Source organism: Rattus norvegicus, chromosome 2 (assembly GCF_021556685.1).
Source record: "Rattus norvegicus strain SHRSP/BbbUtx chromosome 2, alternate assembly SHRSP_T2T, whole genome shotgun sequence".
Taxonomy (NCBI): Eukaryota; Metazoa; Chordata; class Mammalia; order Rodentia; family Muridae; genus Rattus; species Rattus norvegicus.
This window is the reverse complement of record NC_141535.1, coordinates 16,131,237-16,139,220: the sequence shown is the minus strand read 5'-3', so window position 1 is coordinate 16,139,220 and position 7,984 is coordinate 16,131,237. Positions and strand designations below refer to the sequence as shown.

At 38.5% G+C, this 7,984-nt stretch overlaps 1 pseudogene; it reads left to right on the top strand.

Moving 5' to 3' along the window:
• Positions 1-5,742: 5,742 nt before the first annotated feature.
• LOC108349916 (60S ribosomal protein L7a pseudogene) lies at positions 5,743-6,477 on the top strand (annotated as a pseudogene).
• The last annotated feature ends 1,507 nt before the right edge of the window (positions 6,478-7,984 follow it).

The following is a 7,984-nucleotide window of genomic DNA, read 5'->3' as shown; positions in this document are numbered from 1 at the left end:
ACTTCCTCAATCTAGGAGGAACACTAGAGAAGTCTCCTAGTAATGGTGAACACAACCATCCTCTGTAACCAGGCAAGGCCTCAAGTGGAGGAATTGGGACACCAACCCAGCCACAAAATCAACAGGCTACAGTTTGTGCTGCCTGCGCAGTGTGCTGGGACTGACGCATCCAGTAACTAATGGGAACAGATAGAGAGTCTCATAGCCAAATATTAGGCTGATCTGAGGAGGAGAAGGAGGAGGATGTGGAGCGGGAGAAGGAGGGGAAGAGGAGGGGAAAGGAGAGGGGAGGAGGCATCAAGGCTACCACAAAAAATATGACCCACAAAATCAACTGTCTGGAACTCAAGTAAGGTCACCAAGATCAGGGAGCCTGTGTGTCTGTGGCCGAAGTCCTCTGAATATATGTTATGGTTATGTAGCTTGGTGTTCTTATGTCAGAGTTAGGGCTGTCCCTGACTCTTTTACCTACTTGTGGGACACGTTTTCTCCTATTGGGTTGCCTTGTCCAGCCTTGATGTGGTAGTGAGTGCCTGGTTTTATTGTAGCTTGTTATGCTGTGTTGATGTATTTGTCTTATAGGCCTGCTCTTTTCTGAGGGAAGATGGCCGGGGGTGGGTCTGGGGGAAAAGAAAGGTGGGGAGATACTAGGGATAGAAGAGAGAGAAAAGTACATTTGGGATATAATACATGAGAAGAATAAATAAAAAGAAGAAAAGGGATAAGCAATAGTTGGCATTACCAGAAGTATTATATATACTTTATTTTTGAATATCAATTTTAGTTAGGAAGTTAATATATTTTATTGCATTTTGACAAATCTCTCTCAAACACACAAATGTTACATAGTTTAGTGGGGAGTATGTATATAGTATTTAACAAAAAATCATTTTTACACTTAGATGGTATAAAAATAGGAAACACAAAATTATGTTAATATATGAAAATAAGAAGAGATATAAAGCAGAAGCTGGATGATATGTTACCTATCAGGAAAATATCCTGCTTTTAGGAGCACAGATAGTCCATTTTCAGAAATAAAAGGAAAGACAATATCTGTTTCAGATGTGGGGGAGTAATAGATATGACTACAAGAAATCCTCTCCGTAGTGCTTTTATTTTCCTGGATAATTAGTAAGTAAGAAATTTTATTTAGTTTATCTTTGATTTACTATTATTCTTGTCTAACTTTTTTTTGTTGTCCCTGACTCACCCATAAATCTCAGCTTGGGTTTTAGTTCATCCTTTCTGTTGTTGTTGTTTTATTTTCTTCTGTTATAACTTCATGTTTTCTTATTGAGAATGTCAGTTTTCTAATAAGAGGAATCTATTTCCTTGAAAAACCATTTTCAGAGAGTATTTAATCTTAATGTTCTAGATTATAAAAAAGAGATATCTAATGTATTAAATTTTTGTTTTAGAAATAATCATTTTAAAAATACTCTAAACCTGAGAAAGCCTGCACAGCGCACTTATTCTTGGTACTGGAGCAGAGTTGTGTGTATTTTTTACATTTAAGTAAAATGCAATGACTACGAAAGTGGAAAGCCATGTGCACAATCACTACATTAACAAGAAGCACATTGAAGAAATAAGTGGGTCTAACCCCAAACTCTTCAGTCTTTCTATGCTCCTTCCGACATGTGTTATGATGCAGTGCAAATAGCACTGACTGTGATCAGAATAATATTTGCTTTTATTGAGTGTCTATTTTCTATTCAACCTTTGCCATTTATTTTAAAGAAAATATTTTAAGATAATTTTATGGGTAGTAAAACTCATTAATTGTACTTAACTCATGGAACAGCACTAGCAAATACCAATAAAAGTCTCAAATACTTAACAAATGACAAGACAAAGGACAATTGAATAAATTGTCCAATCACTCAACAAAAAGTGGGAGACAGGAATTGAGACAAAGTCTTGAAGAATGTAAAGAAAGGGGGGGATTTAAAATGACTTAGCAGTTAAGAGTGCTTACTAATCTTCTAGAGGAACCAAGTTCAATTTCTAGTACCCACATCAGGTGGCTCACAACCATTTGTACCTCCACTCCAGGGGGATCCTACATCTATGACTTCTGTGGACACCTGTTGCATGTAGCTTTTGCTACCCTCCTTTAATTCCAGAAATAGGCCATGCTACCAGCCGGGCCTAGAGAATACTGGATCTGCAAGATGAAAAACACAGACACACACATTGCTCAATTGCTGAGCATTATCAAACTCCTGGCCCTGGTGTGCCCTCCCCAATACTCTTAGCTCAGCACCCTAAATCTGTCCTCAACTTTAGTTGCTCAGTTACCTTTAGTACCAGCTCAACAGCCCTAACCACTCATCTGTAGAAGCGGTCTCTGTCCGCTCCATGGCATCCAATGTAAGATGAAAATCCAGTATTAATTTAGGAATTCTCTGATGGATCACACATACAGGCACACACAAGTCTAGGAAAAAGGGAGAATTGTTTTCTCAGGAAGCAGAGCCCTGCAAGACATGTGGCTCCATCCCTCAGGAAACTTGAACAAAGGGAACACAGAGAGAGCCTCAGCTCAAAGACAATGGGATCCCCTGCTGTGCAAAGAGACAGTATGACTGCACTGAGCCAAGAGCCAGATGGTAAAACCTGCCTGCTTCCTACAAACAGGTAATCAAAGGATAGATTTTTAAAATTTGATTTAATAATTTTTAAGGAAAGAGGAAAATACAGATTTTGCCTAAGCCCCATGGGATTTCTTTCTGTTGTTCAGAATTGATACAAAGAGTTTAAGATGAGAGGCAGAGAGCCAGATGGTAGATGCAGCAAATATTAAACTACACAGAAGTTAGGGAGAATGAATGAAAAAAATGTATTAGAGAAGATTTGAAAAAGTCTTGTCAGGACAATTTCTCAAGATCTTTAAAGATGGTCTACTTATGGGATTTCTTGGATTTCCTTGCCTGGTAGGACAAAGATAGAGCCTGGGAATAGATTTAGACACTAAATAGACATAGGTAATAAAACATTAAGGTATTCAATCTTTAAAAAATTAGATCAAAGGCAGGGGGTAGGTCACCTAGCCTATCTCAGACAGTAGAAATTTAGGCCTTGAGAATTTTATACAAAGAGTCTTGGAATAGGCCCATACAGTAAGGAGACAGAGATATTAAGTAATTTAGGCCTTGATTTCATGAAGGTCAGGGCAGGAGACAACAGAATGCCTCATCAATTAATATTTGTTTAGAGTGCTTTATTTGCTTTTATTTGTTTTATTTATCAAAATGAGTGTGATATTGAGTTTGGTGGTTATATTAAAATTCCTCTGGGAGAGAGGTCAAGCTGCATGCTGAATAGTTTCTGGTTATTAAACCAAAGACTTATTATTTTGGAAGGAAGTTTCTTCATTTATGTTGTCAGAAAAGGAAAATAGGCTCTGGACCCCTTCCAGACAGAAGGATCAGAAATGACAGGGAGAGACCCCCCCCCCTGAAGAACTAGAAAAATTTCAAGAGAATCGAACAGATCAGGGTAAAGAGTTTTCATACTATCCTTCACATGGCATGAATGAAGACTTATTACAATTGTTTATTAATAAAATTGCCTCATAAAATGTCAGCTCTCTTTCAGCCACTCAAACAAGTAGCTTAATTTCATCCTTCACTGATTTGTGCACCTTGTACAATCCATACAAATATCTTTATGGTACTAAAATTTTGGTTGTGAGATTCATATATTGCACAATGTACAACTTTGGCAGGATTCATTCTTAGAGATGCTGAACTTACCGCTTGGTCCCCTGCTTCTGGTTGCTGCTCAAAGCACCTTTGGAAATTGCCACAGATTCTAGGCCATCTTGCCTCATCCAACCTTTCAGATGGATCTGGTCAGAATTTCAGTCAAGTTTTGAACCTTCCAAATATGCAGAGACTGGTAACAGATGCTAAAGCTGGCTTTCTTAAGTCTATCCAATCCCTCCCCACCCCTTTAAAGAATTTTTCCTTGTTCCTATTCACCAGGAAAAAGTAATGGAGACTTGTCAGCCCAATTTCCTGGGTTTGGGTATCTGGTACTGGTTATTTTACAAATTAGAGATAAGTTGTTATTTTAAAGGATAATTTGGAAATGGTCATAATTTTGAACAGGAAGGAAATAGATGGGATGGATTACTATATTTCATACTTGAACAAAGCATTGTGTAGCCACAATCTTAATTGGTAGAAATCTTTATAATGTATGCAAAATTGAAGTTATAATCTCTTACATTGGTACAGGTTTACATATTGATATAGAATTAAGGTTTTCATTTGTGTGAATTTCTTATATTGATACAAAATATGCAACTAATTTAAGAATAAAGCATAGACATAGTCCTTCTAATAACTGCTTTAAAAACTGCTTAAGATGATTAAGCAGCACAAGTTAAGAGCCAGATAGCAAACTCATGGTTATGTTAGATTATGATATAATTGTAAGAAGGAGTTTTCAAAATTATTTAATTAGAAATAACTAAGAGTAGTCAAGGTTTAGCAATTCAAGATACTTTACTTTGTCTTCAAAAACATCAGAAATACACAGAATGTGACATCTAATGTTATTTAATCTTTAAACTATAGACATGCCTATTCCTGACAGCATCCCCTTCTTGGTTCAAAGAAGAAATTGAGCATCTTTACCTCCAGTCAAGGTTGCTTATTGTACCAAGGTATCCAAGGGGCAGAAATTGCCTATTTCATCTACAGACACAATACTGCAAAATAGTCAACTGATATCTCTGCCAAGACATGGTAAATAGTGCTTCATAATCCTGCTTTGCAAAGATCCGTCAGATAATCCTAGACCAGAAGGCTGAAGCCAGATGCTCCAACATTATAAGAAATTAGGGGACTGTCCAGGTAGTCACCTGTCTCTTCAATTGTTTAAGTTTGAGAAACTGTGTTTGGTGCTCCCTAAATACTCAGTCATTCTTGGATATCTGATGGGGTTAAAGACTAGTTATAATTTTATAATCATACTCAAAGTTGTTTAACATTGAGAGATAGCTTATAGAGTGAAGACATGGTTTTCAGATGGTGTTCCTGGCTAAAATCTAATCACAATTCATGGATATAATCATAATTTTTTAAGTTAGAAATGATAGTAGGGTACTTTATCAAAGTACTTTATCAAATATGATGACCTAGATGTTAATTGTATATCATACTTTGTAGTTTATGTGGTTGCTATGGTTTTGTTCAAATTATGTCTGGCAGAAAAGTTTTTGTTATTATTTTTTTTATTGGCCAGAAAAGGTGAGCTGTAGGGGTGGTTCTGATGCTAAAGTCCTGTTCCCCTATTGGTTCTTAATCTATTAGTAAAGAAACCATGAGCCAATGGCTGGGCAGAAGGAATAGGTGGAACTTCTAGGTCTCCATAGGCAAGGAGGAGAGGAAGGAGTTTTTGCCATGCTTTGGAGGGGGAAAAGCCAATCAGCCATATCGGGCAGAGCATCCACAGGCTACTTCTACAGGCAGGTGATTGGGGCTGTTGAACTGGAACTAAAGGTTACTGAGCAACTAAGGTTGAGGACAGATTTAGAGTGCTGAGTATTAGGGAGGCCACACTAGCAGTGGGAATTTAATAATGTCCAGCTATTGCCAATAAGGCAAACTGGAATTGAGCAATGTATGTGTTTGTGTTTTTCATCCATGGATCTCTGGGCTGAGGCAAAATTAAAAATGATAAAAAATAATTTTAAAAAATTTGAGTTCTCTCCTCCAGCCAAGCAAGATGCCCAAAGGAAAGAAGGCCAAGGGGAAGAAGGTGGCCCCGGGCCCCGCCGTGGTCAAAAAACAGGAGGCCAAAAAGGTGGTCAATCCTTTGTTTGAGAAAAGGCCTAAGAACTTTGGCATTTGGCAGGACATCCAGCCCAAAAGAGATCTAACACACTTTGTCAAATGTCCCCATTACAGGCTGTAGCGGCAAAGAACCATCCTCTATAAGTGGCTCAAGGTACCTCCTGCCATCAACCAGTTCACCCAGGCCCTGGACAGGCAAACAGCGACTCAGCTGCTTAAGCTTGCCCACAAGTACAGGCCAGAGACAAAGCAGAAGAAGCAAAGGCTGCTGTCCAGTGCTGAGAAGAAAGCTGCTGGCAAAGGGGACGTCCCAACTAAGAGACCACCTGTCCTCCGAGCAGGGGTCAATACAGTCAACACCTTGGTGGAGAACAAGAAGGCTCAGCTGGTGGTGATTGCCCATGATGTAGACCCCATTGAGCTGGTGGTTTTCCTGACTGCCCTTTGTCGAAAGATGGGGGTGCCCTACTGCATCATCAAGGGAAAGGCCAGGCTGGGGCGCCTGGTCCATAGGAAGACATGCACCACTGTTGCTTTCACACAGGTTAACTCAGAAGACAAGGGTGCTCTGGCTAAGCTGGGGGAAGCTATTAGGACCAATTATAATGACAGATGTGACGAGATCCGCCGCCACTGGGGAGGCAACGTCCGGGTCCTAAGTCTGTGACTCGCATTGCCAAGCTGGAAAAGGCAAAGGCTAAAGAACTCGCCACTAAACTGGGTTAACTGTACACTTAAGTTTTCTGTACATAAATACAACCACAAAATTATCAAAAAATCTGAATAAATAATTAAGACAAATCTAATTATAATCATGTTCAAAGGAAAACATACATTTCACATCCATTTCATATTGCACCTTAAATTTTTGTGTGACACTGTATTTTTCACACATAAATCTTCCATGATACTAAATTGTGAACTTATACAAATGATTTCTCATTAATACTATATCGCTGAAGAGATAATTGTATTCTCTCTTTCCCCTGACTATTCCAAGAACAACCAGATATTCTGAAACCATTTTCTGCTGTCCTGCCGCCTAACCTTGAAAATATATACTTCAGTTAGGTTATCATCAAAAGTTACAGTGGACTTCCTATGAAGGCCAGGTCATCTTTGGCATCTTTGGTTAGAGTCAGAAGCAGCACATAGAGAGAAGAAACAGTTTTTTTTATAGGAACCAACTTCCTTGGAGAATAGTTTTAAATACAAGATAGAATTATGTTTAAGTGCCTCTATCTCCAGTAAAATTTAAGCTATTATAGTAATCTCAGTGACAAGAGCCCATTGGAAATGTGTGTACTTACTAGAAAATTGTAACACATGCTGTATTATTTTTTTTCTGTTACTGTGACAAAATACCTAAAATATAATTTAAATATAGAAATATTTATTCTGTCCATGGTTTCAGAAGTTTCAGCCAAGGGTGGACTAGCTTATCCCTCTGAGCCTGAAGGAAGGCAGAATGCCTTGCGTCCAAGTCATCTCTCTGTGGACCTTCATGTACATGGAGAGAAAGTAGAATCCCCCAAGTCCACTATGAAATCTTGTAATTAGGATCTCATCAGGTTCCTTTAGAAGGAGCCTGTATCACATAATGACTCAGTTTATTTTAGTGTCTAGACAAGTTAGACAGACTCAAGCAGTTAAAGGGGAGAAGAGTTTGGAGCAAGAAAAATTCTCCCGAGTTCTTTCTACATCTCATTTACTGACATCTGTCTCTGACAGCTCCTCTCAGTGGCATCACAGTGACATTTGATTTTCTTCGTTGTTGCTGTTTTGTTTTGGGGTTTCAATTCTTAGATACTGGGGAAATAGCATGACTTGAAAAGGCTTACATAGTTTAAACAGTAATTACATAATTAAAGTTGGCAAATACAGTATTTTCTTTTAATGTTTCAGCAGCCACAAGGCCATAAGTAAAATCTTCCCAATTAATTGAGAATTTTATTTATATCAAATTGGCCATTTTTCATGATCTGTGATTGACTTTCTGAATGGTTTGTGGCACTTAGTTGGTTTACTCCTTTCACTGTTTGCCCAGGGACTGCTTTCCCATTAATAGCAGATCTCTGCTGCCCTGTGCCCTCCAACCTTTGGTGTCCCTGTACACTCAGCAGACTCGGGGCTTTTGTGTGACTTTTTGTTTTGTTTCTGTTTTTCTTTTATAC